Genomic DNA, 16,480 nt, shown 5'->3' with positions numbered 1-16,480 from the left:
ACCGTAGCAGCCCCGCGGTTCCGGACTGCAGCGCCTAGACCCGCACGGCCACCACGGCCGGCCTATTGTCCACCACGGCCATAGACGACAGGGGGTTGAATGACGGCTGCGTTGTGTGCGGGCGAATAGACGTGCAACTCTTGAGCAAATGACCGCCCAGATGAACCAAGGGGCTACCAACAATGTGTCCTCAACGACCGTTTAGTGAACGTTGCAGCGTATGGGCCTCACAGCAGAGGCGTGGCTCGTCGTGCACTCACGTTGACTTCGGTTCATCGGCTGGAATTTGCACGACAATGCCGCAACTGACTGGCGACAGGTGCCCTTTCCTGATGAATCACGTTTGATGCGTCATCGGACTGGTGGCTGATGGCACGTACAGCGTGAGACGTCTGAAAGCAAATACCCTTCAACAATCGTTGGAAACGTCCAGGCTGGAGTACAGAGCGTTTTGGTCTGGGGAATGTTTTCGTGGCATTCCGTGGCACTTTGAATCAAGACAAGTATGCATCTATCATCGGGGACCATGTCCACCCCTACATCTAGCCGTTTTTCCTCTGCACGATAGCATCTACCACCAGGACAATGGCACGTGACACACAGCTTGCATTGTAAATACGTTATTCGAAGAGCGCCAGAAGGAGAAAATGAGTTTATCGTACTCTCCTGGCCTCCCAAGTTCCTCGATTTAAACTCAATCGAGAATCTGTGGGATCATTCTGATAGGGCTCTACGTGGCATGGATCCTCAATCGAGAAACCTAGTCCAGCTTCCCATGGCACTGGAGTCGGCATGACTCTTCATCACTGCCTGTACCTTCCAGAACCTCATTAGCTCTCTTCCTGCACATCTTGAAGCAGTTTGTGTTGCACAAGTTGGTTATTCCTGGTTATTCAGGCTATTGAGAAGTGATCACCTTAATCAGACTGGACAGTCTGGACAATCTGATGTAACTCACATCAATAAGCATTCTGATATTGGTAAAAAACAGAATCTTCCGTTTGAGAGAATTATGTTTGAGGAAGTGAATACACTGGTTATCGTTCTAATTTTGACAAATTACGAACAAGTGAATGATGACTTCCAGTATGCTCAACAGAGGGGACGTTTGCAAGACAACAACCATGCGCACGAACAGTTCGACGACGTTTGCAGCAGCATGGACTATCAGCTCGGAGACCATGGCTGCGGTCACCCTTGACGCTGCATCACAGACAGGAGCGCCTGCGATGGTGTACTCAACGACGAACCTGGGTGCACGAATGGCAAAATGTCATTTTTACGGATGAATCCAAGTTCTGTTTACAGCATCATGATGGTCGCAAAAATGGTTCAAATGGCTCTGAGCACTATGGGACTTAACATCGGAGGTCATCAGTCCCCTAGAACTTAGAACTACTTAAACCTACCTAACCTAAGGATATCACACACATCCATGCCCGAGGTAGGATTCGAACCTGCGACCGTAGCGGTCGCGCGGTTCCAGACTGAAGCGCCTAGAACCGCTCGGCCACGACGGCCGACCATGATGGTGGCATCCGTGTTTGGCGACATCGCGGTGAACGCACATTGGAAGCGTGTATTCGTCATCGCCATACTGGCGTATCACCCGGCGTGGTGGTATGGGGTGCCATTGGTTACACGTCTCGGTCACCTCTCGTTCGCTTTGACGGCAATTTGAACAGTGGACGTTACATTTGAGATGTGTTACGACCCATGGCTCTACCCTTCATTCGATCCCTGAGAAACCCTACATTTCAGCAGGATAATGCACGACCGCATGTTGCAGGTCCTGTACGGGCGTTTCTTGGTACAGAAAATGTTCGAGTGCTACCCTGGCCAGCACATTCTCCAGATCTCTCACCAATTGAAAACGTCTGGTCAATGGTGGCCGAGCAACTGGCTCGTCACAATACGCCAGTCAGTACTCTTGATGAACTGTGGTATCGTGTTGAAGCTGCATGGTTAGCTGTACCTGTACACGCCATCCAGGCTCTGTTTGACTCAATGCCCAGACGTATCAAGGCCGTTATTACGGCCAGAGGTGGTTGTTCTGGGTACTGATTTCTCAGGATCTATGGATCCAAATTGCGTGAAAATGTAATCACATGTCAGTTCTAGTATAATATGTTTGTCTAATGAATACCCGTTTATCATCTGCATTTCTTCTTGGTGTAGCAATTTTAATGGCCAGTAGTGTATATGGAAACATGCCATGAGCAGATTCTTTTGAGTATATAAATAGGTAAAAATATACACCGTATACAGTCTAAAGCGATTTTTGAGGGAGCTGGTCACCACGTAAGGTGATGCTTTGAAGGGTGTTATACAGGAACATGGACATTTAGCTGTTTTTGGGCCACCGTGAACGATTATCTGTATTAACGTAAATTGCCAAAGGAAAACTGCTGCAAGAATTATGCAAGCAGAACCAGTGCCATATACTTTGCAACCGGGAGACACATAGAGGTTGTGACATACACGGTCCAAAACAATATGGAATGCGTCTCGCCATTGAGAGACCACCTGATAAGCTGATTATTCAGGGTTATTCAGTCTTTTGGCAAGTGATCACTTTAATGTGAATGGACAGTGTATTACCGATACTAGAAATGAAGTGATATCATTGCATATGTTTGAGTAATTTCTGGATGGCTTCCCAGAGCGACTAGTGTCTTGTATCGAATCGCGACCAGCACAAAATATAGTACACCATTGCAAACGGTGGTTTTCTGCATACACTTTGCCCCATTCACGTTCTTCATTTTCCACTGGATATCTGTCCTTCGGCGGCCAAGAAAAGAATAACAGCAAGTCGGTTTTGTTTGGATGCATTTGGTAATAACCTCGCCATATTTCACGTTTCGTATGTGCCGCAGACACGTCGGAAAGACACGAATGCCACACTAATCCCTTGCCTTAATGTCGGTGCTTATACGCTGTCCAGTCACATTGATGTGATCAACTCTCAAAAGTCTGAATAACCACCCTTTTGCAGCGCAGACCACTGTGGGACGTGCAGGAAGAGAGTGAATGATGTTCTGGAAGGTACCGATAGGGCTCTGGAGCCATGCCGACTCCATTTCCGTAACTGGTTCAAATGGTTCAAATGGCTCTGAGCACTATGGGACTCAACTGCTGAGGTCATTAGTCCCCTAGAACTTAGAACTAGTTAAACCTAACTAACCTAAGGACATCACAAACATCCATGCCCGAGGCAGGATTCGAACCTGCGACCGTAGCGGTCTTGATTTCCGTAACTGGATGCGCTATGTTTTTTGTGTGAGGGCGCACGGCGCGAAAAGCCCGATCGAGGTCGTCCCATAGTTTCTCGATTGGATGTAAATCCGGAGCTTTGGTGGCCAGGGGAGTACGATAAACTCATCCTGGAGCCACACACTCATACTTGTGCGAGCTGCGTGGCACGTTGCATTGTCCTGTTGGTACACATCATCGTGCCGAGGAGAAACAAACTGCATGTACGGGTGAACATGTTGCCCCGGGATAGATGCATACTTGTGTTGTTGATCCACTGTGTCTTCCAGAATAACGAGATCGCCCAGGGAATGCCCTCCGGCCTGGACCCTTCCGATGATTGCTGCACGATTTTTGCTTTCGGATCTTTCACGCCGCACACGCCAATGCCTATCTGTCCGATGGAGCATAAAACGTGATTCATCTGAAGAAGCCAACTGTCGCCACTAGTGGATGGCAAGTTGCGGTGCTGGCGGGCAGACTCCAGCCTTCGTTGCCGATTAACAGCAGTCAGCATGGTTGCACGAGCCAAGTGCCTGCTGCGGGGACTCAAATGGAGCAAATTCGCTGAACGGTTGTTGAGGAGACGCTGTTGCTAGCCCGTGCGTTCATCTGGGTGGTCAGTTCGCCAACAGTTGCACGTCTTATCGCCAGTACACATTTCGACATTTGTCGTTCACCACTGTCATCTGTGGCCCACGGTGCACCACAGTCGCCTCGATGCCGGTTAGTTTTCGAATTATTCGAGGAAAACGTACAAAAGCGACCTTCAAACTCACCTCCCCCCTCCACACTCACGCCACACGACTCAGGATTTCTATTACCTTATTCGTGGCACTCCCCTATACCATAGTACAAACATGTCTGAATACACGAACTATTCGCGATATTCATCTTTTTTTTATATCTATTGATTAGGATACTACCTTTGAACTCGAATCTTGGTTTTTCTGTAGAGACTGTAGAAGACTGTGTCGTTTTGCACAGCTTTGTGCGTGACAAATACGGCTATGAAACTGAAGACACATTATCAATACCTGGACTTGCACGAGTGCAGACAGCTAAACAGATACTAAAAACTTTTGTGTTCTGCCTTACGGCAGGTCTGGTCATGGGGGAAGCCTCGTCAGAGAGGTCCACCTCATGAGCGTCTAGGGAAGTGATTCCATTGGTGGTTTCCCGTTGCCTTTCACTGATGATGATGAAATGATAATGAGGACAACACAACACCCAGTGAAACTTCCTGGCAGATTATAACTGTGTGCCCGACCGAGACTCGAACTCGGGACCTTTGCCTTACGCGGGCAAGTGCTCTACCAACTGAGCTACCGAAGCACGACTCACGCCCGGTACCCACAGCTTTACTTCTGCCAGTACCTCGTCTCCTACCTTCCAAACTTTACAGAAGCTCTCCTGCGAACCATGCAGAACTAGCACTCCTGAAAGAAAGGATGTTGCGGAGACATGGCTTAGCCACAGCCTGGGGGATGTTTCCAGAATGAGATTTCCACTCTGCAGCAGAGTGTGCGCTGATATGAAACTTCCTGGCAGATTAAAACTGTGTGCCCGACCGAGACTCGAACTCGGGACCTTTGCCTTACGCGGGCAAGTGCTCTACCAACTGAGCTACCGAAGCACGACTCACGCCCGGTACCCACAGCTTTACTTCTGCCAGTACCTCGTCTCCTACCTTCCAAACTTTACAGAAGCTCTCCTGCGAACCATGCAGAACTAGCACTCCTGAAAGAAAGGATATTGCGGAGACATGGCTTAGCCACAGCCTGGGGGATGTTTCCAGAATGAGATTAGGTCCCGAGTTCGAGTCTCGGTCGGGCACACAGTTTTAATCTGCCAGGAAGTTTCATATCAGCGCACACTCCGCTGCAGAGTGGAAATCTCATTCTGGAAACAACACCCAGTCTCTGAGCGGAGAAAATCTCCGATCCAGCCGGGAATCGAACCCGGGCCCCTTAGCGTGACAGACCGCCGCACAGACCACTAAACAGGTACTGGGTGGTTATAATTAAAGTACAGCTACACACCTAGGTCCAGTGGGGGCTCTGATTATCGCACAGTAGCGAAACTCGGTAAATGTACTAGTGCATTACTGCGAACCAATATACGCTGAAAAAAACTAGTTCCAATTTTGGCCACAAGGTGCAAATCTGCCGCCATACAACACCTCGTTGACGTCTCCAGGGCTCATATTGAACAAACTGTGTAAGTGGTGGTTAATAATAAACTCAAGATTATGCCTTTCTGACTTTCAATTACACATGGAAACATTTCTGTACGCCTTTCTTGTATTAACAGCGTCAAATTTGCATCTGGTGGCCAAAACTGAACAATTTTTTGCCAGCTTAAGTCGGTTCCGCATTAACACATTGAAATATATGTCAAATTTCGCCTGCCATACGATAATTACAGCCCACGATGGACCTCGGTGAGTGGCTGCACTTTAATTAAAACCTATCGGTGCAGGCATTTCGGGAAAGAATGAGAGAAACATAATGATGGATTACCTTTTGACTGCAGCTGGTTCTTTAAACTGACAGTTTTCTAAAATTTAATTTTCGGAAAGATTGTTATTACTGCATTCATTGTAAACACGTTTTTGGAAATGGTGAAATAGAACTTCTTTACGTGTTTCAAAATGGTTCAAATGGCTCTCAGCACTATGGGAATTAACTTTTGAGGTCATCAGTCCCCTAGAACTTCGAACTACTTAAACCTAACTAACCTAAGGACATCACATACATCCACGCCCGAGGCAGGATTCGAACCTGCAACCGTAGCGGTCGCGCGGTTCCAGACTGCAGCGCCTAGAACCGCTTCTCCACACCGGCCGGCTTTATGTGTTTAAACAACTTACTATATTCATTTTTTCCCAAGTCGTTCATGTTTTTAAAGCACAAAGAGCTGCAACAGCACAAATCCATGTTGAGAAATGAAGAAACCGCAGGACAGTTGCTTCATCCACAATCGGTTATTGGGTACATGGCCGGTTTTAGAACACTTAAAGTCCCATCGTGTGGTGTATGTACACTAATTACCCAGAACTTTATGACCACGAAGGTACTATCGATATAAACCAGTTCAGGCGGTAGCAGCGTCACTTGACCAGAAGTGATGCTATTCAAACAATGGAAAATCCAGCTTGGAATAATAACAATATTATGAGAAGGACAGATTGCTATTCACTGTGCAGCGGAGATGCTGAGTCGCAAACAGGTGCAACAAAAACGCTACTAAACACGTAAGCCTTCTTCTGAGATCAACATACACAGACACATTCACGCAAACGCAGCTCACACACACTCGACGACTGTCTCTCGCTGGCCTCGGCAGCAAGAGACAGTGGTCGTGTGTTTGTGAGTTGCGTTTGTGTGAATGTGTCTGTGTATGTGTATGCTGTCTATATCACAAGAAAGCTTTCTGGCAGAAAATTTACGTCTTTAGTAGTCTAGATATTTTGCGACAAACACTGTTTCCAGCAATTTGCCGTCAACAGTGTAGTAGTAAATAGTGAATTTGTTTTCCTGTGTATGTCCATTATGTTACATTTACTTAAGTTCAGAGTAAATTGCCACAACCTGGACCATTCACCAGTCGTCCGCAGGTCATTCTGTAAATCTATACTGTCTTCTAGCGTTGCTAATGTCTTATAGCCAGCTGCATCCTCTGCGAACATTTTTAATGATCTTCCGACGCTTTCTACCAGATCATTTATACACATTGTAAATACTAACGGTACTATCACACTTCCTTGGGGTACTCTGGAAATTACATCTGTCGATTTTGTTCCGTTAAGAGTGAGAGCTTGTGTTCTATCTGCAAGGAAATCTTGTATACGGTACTCGTTGAGCTCGTATTTTATTCGCTAAACGGCAGCGCTATATGGTGTCAAATGCCTTCCTTAAGTCAAGGAATACGGAGTCAACCTGACCGCCATTGCATGCACCGCTATGGGTCTCATGGAGGAACAGAGGGATCTGAGGTTCGCAAGATCTCTGTTTACGAAATCCATGCTGATTTTCACAGAGGAGATATTCGTTCTGCAAAAATGTCATAATTCTTGAGCATAAAACATGTTCCATAATTCTACAAATGGCTCTAAGCACTATAGGACTTAACATCTGAGGTCATCAGTCCCCTAGACTTAGAACTACTTAAACCTAACTAACCTAAGGACATCACACACATCCATGCCCGAGACAGTATTCGAACCTGCCACCGTAGCAGCAGCGCGGTTCCAGATTGAAGCGCCTAGAACCGCTCGACCATAGCGGCCGGCTCATAATTCTACAACAAATTGATGTTAACGATGTAGGCCCATAATTACGTACATCCATCCTACGACCCATCTTGAAAAGGAGAATGACCTGCGCTTTTTTTCCAGTCACTATTTACCGTTCGTTGCTCCAGTGATCTACGACAAACTGCTGATAGCAGGGGAGCAAGTCCTTTTGCATAATCTTATTAGAATCTTATAGGTAATCTCATGTGGTCCCGACGCCTTTCCACTAGTAAGCGATTGTAGTTATTTTTCTGTTCCGTTATCAGTTATCTCAATATCTGCCTATTTGATGTTGGTACGATGATTGGAGGGAGGGACTGCGCTACGATCGTCGGCGGGGAAACAGTTTCAGAAGACCGAATTCAGTATTTCGGCCTTCGCTCTATTTATTATCTTCCGGTTTCGGTACCAGTATGATCACTGAATGAATGAAAAGAGGATTTCGAATCGCTTATTGATTTTGCGTAAGACCAAAACGTCTTAGGGTTTCTACTCAGATCGGTTGCCAAAATGTTGCTTTCAAAGTAATAATAAGTTTTGAGAAGGAGCTGATGCATTAGCGAAGCAGATCCGAAAATACGGTGAAAGCAGTGCGATTTCGCGTACCGGACATGATATGAAGGTGCCGGCCAGATCGCGAATGCACCGAAAGCCTAAAGGTCGTGAGCCGGTTTGAACCGGCGGCCCTAAGAATTTCTCCTTCGGAATGCCGCGTGGCGGCGCGGACGCGATGCGCAGTGAGCCGTGTTTCTCAAACCCTGCCAGTGTCTGTCGTGCATACTAACCAGGGTCACCAGATGCGATTGACGTCATGGAACCCACCGTCATCTGCATTTATTAAAAGTTCATGACCGTTGTACCTGGCCATTAGTACCAGTCACTCAATTGTATACATGGTCTCCTTGTTGTCGGCAGGCAGCTGCTAACGTTTCTGCAGCTTACTTTCCGTCCACATATGTGCGGCGCAAACTCTGTTCAATCTTTGTAGAAGTAGAACTGGCGTTGATTTCAGTCCATTCGTTTCTGTGGAACAACTTTTAATATGAATGATATAATCTACTTCCTAAAATCTTATCGTTATTGTTATTTTAGTGTTAGAATCGTTCACTCCACCGCTGGGGGTGCGTTTTGGAAGCTGTGTGCCGCTATTTAAATGTTCAGGTGGTTCAGTATCAGTAATGTAAGTACTTTTTAGCAAATGACTCGCGGGCTGCCGACTGCGTTTTACTTTTTATCCCCCAAAGTAATATGGCGAAGGCCACTTAATTTTTAGCTTTGGACTTCCGTTTCTGTATGGTGTCTCTTTTAGCCCTTTCTCTACGTCCCTGTTTTTAGCTGTCTTCTCTTATGTCAATTGGAACTGACGTATAGTCCTTTTTAACTACTCTCTGTCTTCGTGTTCTGTAGTTTTGACTTGGGCGCGTATGAACCCAGGTGATTTTGCTCCCTAAAGCAAAACAAAACAAAGAAACAAACGGGGCAGCAATTACAGTACTAGAGTGAGAGAGAGGTTATTGCAGACTGAAAGGTCTGAGAAAAAGCTCAACGTCATTAAATGGCTTAAAGAAGATGATAATGAAATCTGAAAATACTCGCGAGGTTGGTTTGGCACCTGGAGGAAGAAGCGGTCCTGTCCTGGTGGAAATTATCGTTGAGGCTGCTGTTACTGTAACTGCTGCACCCGTCCCGTCCACAATCATTAAGCTTGCAGAATTGTTTTTAAGAGTCTTATAGCGTCACTGTAGACTAATAATATTGAGGGGTTTATTTGTATAACTAAAAGAGTGCGCTGTCCGCCTCCATAGCTGAGTGGTCAGCGCGGCAGAATGTCATGCGAGGGACCCGGGTTCGATTCCTGGCTAGGTCGGAGATTTTCTCCGTTTGGGGACTTGGTGTTGTGCAGTCTTCATCATCATATCATGCTGATCGACACACATGTCGCCGAAGTGGTATCAGTTAAAAAGTCTTGCACCAGGCGGTCGGTCTGCCCCGCAGGAGGCCCTAACCACACAACATTTCATCAGTATGCTTGCAGGATAACATTACGAAAAACTCATAATGTTCTGGGGTTTATTTGTATAACTATTGTGTTGTAGCAGGTTTTTAGTAATGCATTGATTTTCCACTATTAAAGGATACTTGTATGTGAGATGTCACTCATTATTAATGTACAGATAAGTTTTTTGCAGCAACATTTTTTTAAATTATTGCAGTTTGGTAGCTGTCCAACACATTTAGTTGGAATTCCATGGATCAGTCGAAATTACTATGTGTGACATGGCTTAACATAACTTGTGATTAACAAATAGACACAACCTGATTCTTTCCCTGTATTGCCTAAGTCTAGAGTGAATTCCATCCATTCAAGTGCCCCAGTTACAGAAGTTGAAGATGGGGAGTGGGTGTTTCAGTTTCATAGGTTCAGGGGGATGGTGAGAGGATGGGGAGAGGGGGGAGGAGGGGAGTAGTTTGGGGTTCTGCAGATGACCTTGATCAATTCCCAGTGGTTCCCCAGGAGGGAAGGAGAGTGGGGGGGGGGGGGGAACCTTGAATACAAGTTGCTCCGAAGTGTAACCTGACACTGAATGTGTAACCTGATTCCTCCTTTGTCTTATCAGTCACCTTGGTCAGCAAGTGTCCTATTGCCTAGTAGGCACAGGGTCCGTTATGGGCCCTGATAACTTCTCTCATGTGTAATGGCACTGACGAGTATAAAGCGCAAACAACGTCCTGTGGTATAGGCATCCATGCTGCATTCACCTGGTTCCTGAGTTCATCTGTGGTGGTTGGTATTGTGTCACAGCGCTACACCCATCGTTTCACTATACTCCACTCATTTTCGATTGGCGACAAGTCTGGGGATCCGGCGGGCCAACGCGAAAGTCAGACCTCCTATGACACCGAGAAGGCACGTGTTCAGCAGCAACATGTGGTCGTGCATTTTCTTGATGAAAAATGGCGTCTGGGATGTCGTGCAGAAATGGTATGGCTACAGCTTGCAGGGTGTCATTCACGTAGGTCACACTGATCACAGTTCCCTAGTCACACACAAACTGTGATTGTGGATGTACCTAATAGCACCCTACACCGTAAGGCCTCGAGTTGCCACTGTATGTCTTGTGCGAATGCCATCACTTTGATGCCGCGCCCCCTGTCTGCAGCGAACCAATTTTCAAACAGAGAGAACCTGGATTCATGTGGAAACACTATCTGGCGCCATTCCAGTCCCCACTGACGTCGTTCTGTACTCCACTGCCGTCTAGCATGTTTCTGCACATTCGTCAGAGGTAAGTAGAGAAAAGGACGACGCGCACGTAGCTCATGCCGTAATAAACGACGACGAGCTGTCACCCCTGATAGTGTACGATGTGTTACAGTGTACACAGCCGTGCCACTGCCGAAAAACTTCGTCCCACACGAGCAGCGATTTCCCGGATGGGTGCATCACATTCTCTCATACCAATAATGCGTTCTCTCTCAAACCCACAGATCTGACGGTACAGTTCTTGCTTGCGTCTGGAAGGCATGTTACACGTCTGCTCAAGTCACACTGATCCTTTACCTTCTGTTTATAGCGACAACGAGAGCCGCAGGCACGTTTTACCCGTAGGTGGGGCTGCGCCGCGATATCGATGGTGACCTCGAATCCGCCGACCGACATGGTTCAAATGCTCATCATTTCTGCGGATCATAGTAAAGTAAATGTCCTGTGAATATGAACGTCCTATGTCTAGTTGTTCAAGGCGTTCTGTTTTTTCTGTTCATGAGTGTACTTTAATTCTCCCGAAGAGCCCTGGTTTAGATTCCAATTCAGTCTGTCTTAGTAATCGTAACTGTATAGGAGAAGCACTGGAGTGCGTCTTAGCATAGAAGTATGATCACAATGACAACCAACAGCAACTGTTTTTGTACTGATGATGATTGTTCATACTAGTAGCAACAATCTTTGCTTAAGGGTATGATGACTACACTTCCAGTCACTTGATCTTCTGGTCATATCTTGTAAATGTGATTGGACTTGCAATCCAGTTACACTGTTTTGTGTGTGCTGCAACACATGTGCTACCCTGCACACCAAAGGCGGATACTTAGCGGTGTATGTTTATCAAAGTATCAACCCTGTTCACTAACCAAAATGCGAGCCGCTGCTCACAAGCCTGACATCCATATGGAAGAACGTGATAATGCTACCGTAGCATGGAGGGTCATCGTAATGAATGGATGACAATGATATCGTTTTAAGTAGAACAAAGACATGTATTTTGATGAAATAATGCACATAATCTAGACTTTGTCCTCAGTCCTACGCTTATGCACCCTCTGTAGTAGTAGTAGTAGTAGTACTAGTACTAGTGAACGTCTTGGAATACATTATTTTATCTGAACACGACAAAATGGTTCAAATGGCTCTGAGCACTATGGGAATTAACTTTTGAGGTCATCAGTCCCCTAGAACTTAGAACTACTTAAACCCAACTAACCTAAGGACATCACACACATCCATGCCCGAGGCAGGATTCGAACCTGCGACCCTAGCTCGGCTAATCCCGCGCGGCTTCGATTTTACGTTAAGAAGCGTTATGTATTACTAACTATAGCATTTTTATTTCATTTACTTAAATTCTTCATTCAGCAGGGCCCTCTCATCAGACATAACTCGAGTCTTTCGTATCATTTTCGCGCATCAGTTATTAAACAATTTATTAGCATGCTTTCACCAGAGGTACGCGTAGTCTTAGCTACAGTGACAAAACAGCTGACTTGTCAAATTATTTCTTTTTCTTTTTCATGTTAGCATATCATCATCTAGCGAGAAAATGATTTCCTTCCCCATCTACCTCCCCTGTTCCCGTGACGTGGCTAACATGCTGTTAACAGGAGGAAAAAAATGAACGTATGAGCGCATGGCATCGATGGCCGGGAGGCCCCATCCGGGGAAGTTCGGCGACCAGGTGCAAGTCTTATTCCAGTCGACGCCTCATTGGGCGACTTGCACGCCGGTGATGAGGATGAAATGATGATGAGGACAGCACAACGCCCAGTCCCCGAGCGGAGAAAATTTCCAACTCGTCCGGGAATCCAACCCGGGCCCGCTTGCATAGGAGGCGAACACGTTACCACCCAGTTAAGCAGAGGGACTATTAACGGAAAATGGTTGTATATAGTCTGCCTCACTGAAAAGAGTACGTATTTGGTCGTCATACGTGTGTTACCTCCCTGCTTTCACACAAGTAAGAAAAGAAAATTAAGAATGGGTTTGCTAGGGTCTAAGATAGAAAGATGATGGAGCCCCAAAAACTGAATCCCATACCACCACCTACCCCACAATCCCCGCACTGATAAATTCTTCATGGAGAGGATGAAGAGTGGACAGCATACCCTACAGAACGTACTTGTCTTGGCTTCAGCGGTACAGGCTCTGAAAACTGATCTTAACGTATCCCTAAGGTAAGCATGAAGGTATGCAGTAACAACACGTTTGTAATTCAAAAATGGTTCAAATGGCTCTGAGCACTATGGGACTCAACTTCTGAGGTCATTAGTCCCCTAGAACTTAGAACTAGTTATACCTAACTAACCTAAGGACATCACAAACATCCATGCCCGAGGCAGGATTCGAACCTGCGACCGTAGCGGTCTTGCGGTTCCAGACTGCAGCGCCTTTAACCGCACGGCCACTTCGGCCGGCATTTGTAATTCATCTAGTGGTATTGCTATAATTATGTCTGTCTGTTGTCACCATCTGCTACTGGCATATAGCAGACATCCTCCCGTACAAAATGTCATGCAAAAAGTAGAAAAATGCTTATTCCCCATAATATACATACTACGTCATTTCTATTCGGCAGCATCATATACTGTAGTTGTAATGGGTTCTGTTTGTATTCTTTTATTTTCGAGAAAACTGTGATAAGTCCCTCTATAATACGACATTGGCTATACCAGCGTTGTTCTACCACTAAAACTAAGATAGGTCAGTAGAAGATAGGTTTGAGATACAGAGCATGGGATTGACAGAGTAGAAGAAACTGCTCTAGAGAAAACGATATGTGAAATACTGAAACAATTAAGTCGGACACATGATGGTCGTCAATCCGCCGAATCTGTAAAGATCGCAGATTCTCCTGGGACATGAATTTCTTTAACATGTCAATATTGTATTACCCCTCTCCTGTCCAGTCTCCAGGTCGACTAATAATACTGCCTTTGGATGATATAGTCCTAGTAGCTTGAAAGGTCTCCTACAGGATGGAAAAATTTGCTTGTTTCCTTTTTGAAACTAGAACTAGGATGAAAATCACTAAGTCACTGACCAGGTATGAGTGCTTTTGTATTGTACATTAGCGGAAACCAGTAAAAGGGCATGGATATTTGTAAGAAAATTAACATTGTCGGCTGGAATAGTTGTGCCCAGTGTACAGAAAATGCAGTAGTATGATATCTAGTATACTGACAAATGCAGTCAAATGGTATTAGCAGTTAATGTCAATAGTACAGTATACAGGGTGGTCGGAAAACTCCCGTTACAGACTTCTAGGACTTGTAGAAGGGAGTGAGTAAATCGTATTTTGAATAGGAATCCATGTTCAGAAACGTCATCCAACAAGACTACAGAGCGTCGAAGTTATAGGCGCGGGCGTCTGTAAATGTACGTATACACGGGGTGATTCCGTGATGATGTTACAGACTTTATAGGCTGATGGAGAACGAGAAATGTATTAATTTGAAGTAAGGTTCCCTGTACCGGAAACGAACTAGTCGAAAGTTATAAACGAAAACCGTTCTGATACCTCTGACAGTTGAACACATGTACCGGTTCTTGTGTTGCCAAGAGTATAGGGTTGGTAATTTTCAGTGGTGGTAGTGTGGACAAAAACGAGAAAAAAAGTCCAATAAACGTGGGCTCTTAAGTGCGTACCTTAACAGCTATGAACACTTCCTCAGTAGAGGAGATGTGTTTCACTTTAGCGAAGATGAACGAATGGTCATAGCTCTTCAGGTATGCAATTAAGAGCCCACGTTTATTAGACTTTTTTGCTCGTTTTTGTCCACACTACCACCGCTGAAAGTTACCAGCCCTACACTCTTCGCGCCGGCCTGGGTGGCCGAGCGGTTCTAGGCGCTACAGTCTGGAACCGCGAACTTTCGACTAGTTCGTTTCCGGTACAGGGAAGCTTACTTCTAATTAATACATTCTTCGTTCTCCATCAGCCTAGAAAGTCTGTAACATCATCACGGAATCACCCCGTGTATACGTACATTTACAGACGCCCGCGCCTATAACTTCGACGCTCTGTAGTCTTGTTGGATGACGTTTCTGAACATGGATTCCTATTCAAAATACGATTTACTCACTCCCTTCTGCAAGTCCTAGAAGTCTGTAACGGGAATTTCCGACCATCCTGTACAACAAGACATCAGCGATTCGGGTGGTAGACGGTGGAACGCAGAATAAAAGCAGTCAGTTCTTTGTGGCGTTGGTGTGTGCGTATGTGTCTCTACTGCTGATAGGGAACAGACAGCATTAGCGATATACGAATTGTGTACATAAACGACGATTGTGACACTGCCACGCGGGAATCAGTTATCATGAGGTGAAAAAGAAAAATCGATGCATACATGGAAATGGGACTCTGCAATTGTCAAGTCGCTAGGAAGTTAAACTGTTCAAGTACAGTAATTGATAATTTGGTTAGATTGGTCGCACGATATGGGCAGAACGTAAAATATGAGTTCAGTGGAAAATTATTTGAGGCATCTAAACGGTTACTTTTGCGCAAAGCAAAGGTCACAAACCGTTGTTCATCTCATCTTGTTGTTGATTTCCAGTTGTCAGTAACTGCCACACGTGCACAACAAATTTTGGAAAATGACAAATATCTTGCATCGAATAAACGAGTGCAGAAACCTGCTGAAACACGCAACATAAACAGCTAGATTGGAGTTAGAAACATATGCCATGGACTTCAGAATGCGATAAAGTGATATTCATTAATGAGAGGATGTGTAATTTAGATGTGCCAGATGGCTTTCAGTATTATTGACATGATCTGAGAACAGAGCAGCAGGTAAGAGAAATCTTGGTGGTGGAAGTGTTATGATATGGACAACCTTCTGTGTTAAAAGTAAATCACGCTTTGCTTGGCTGAACACTGCAGTGAACTCTAACAAATTCACTGAGATGCTGGAGATAGAATGGATTGAAATGTATGAAGATGTAGGGAACGGAAATCTAATGTTCAACAAAATGACACATGTGTGCATGTTTCTGCTACAAGCGAAAAGTGGTTTGAAGATAAAGATATCGATGTCTTGCCCCGGCCTGCAAGTTGACAGGATATGAAATCCGTGGAAAACGTTTGGGAAATACTTTGAAGGAGTGTTTATCGCAATGGAAGACAAGTTAAGGCCGTATGCGAGCGGAAAAGAGCGATGCAAGAAGAGTGGAAGACAATTTCACTGCAAGAACTGAAAACTCCAAAAAGTCAACGCCGAAGAGAACTTTTGAGGTATTTAGGAAGAAACGAGGTTGGACGAAGTACTAACAATACAATAACACAACAGGACAGTGAGTGCCTTTATACTAATTTCGTGCGACTGCTACGGTCGCAGGTTCGAATCCTGCCTCGGGCATGGCTGTGTGTGATGTCCTTAGGTTAGTTAGGTTTAAGTAGTTCTAAGTTCTAGGGGACTTATGACCACAGCAGTTGAGTCCCATAGTGCTCAGAGCCATTTGAACCATTTTATACTAATTTCCACCCACGAAATGCAATCGTCCTATTTTGTTACTCGTGTTATGAAAGAGACTATGTAATTCCGTCATGATTGTTTGTGTCTTATACAGGGTGTTACAAAAAGGTACGGCCAAACTTTCAGGAAACATTCCTCACACACAAATAAAGAAAAGATGTTATGTGGACATGTGTC

General features: G+C 45.3%; 1 protein-coding gene and 2 non-coding genes across 3 annotated transcripts in view; 1 reads left to right on the top strand and 2 right to left on the bottom strand.

Moving 5' to 3' along the window:
* LOC126195321 (ATP-binding cassette subfamily G member 4-like) overlaps positions 1–16,480 on the top strand; it is a 334,509-nt gene that overhangs the window by 126,415 nt on the left and 191,614 nt on the right. The window lies entirely within an intron of this gene.
* On the bottom strand, positions 4,517–4,591 carry Trnat-cgu (transfer RNA threonine (anticodon CGU)). Its single transcript has one exon. It is a non-coding gene; the product is annotated as a tRNA-Thr (tRNA).
* Positions 4,818–4,892, bottom strand: Trnat-cgu (transfer RNA threonine (anticodon CGU)). Its single transcript has one exon. It is a non-coding gene; the product is annotated as a tRNA-Thr (tRNA).

The sequence above is a fragment of the Schistocerca nitens genome, chromosome 7 (assembly GCF_023898315.1).
Source record: "Schistocerca nitens isolate TAMUIC-IGC-003100 chromosome 7, iqSchNite1.1, whole genome shotgun sequence".
NCBI classification, from domain to species: Eukaryota; Metazoa; Arthropoda; class Insecta; order Orthoptera; family Acrididae; genus Schistocerca; species Schistocerca nitens.
The sequence above is the reverse complement of the archived record's forward strand: the minus strand, read 5'-3'. Positions and strand labels throughout refer to the sequence as shown.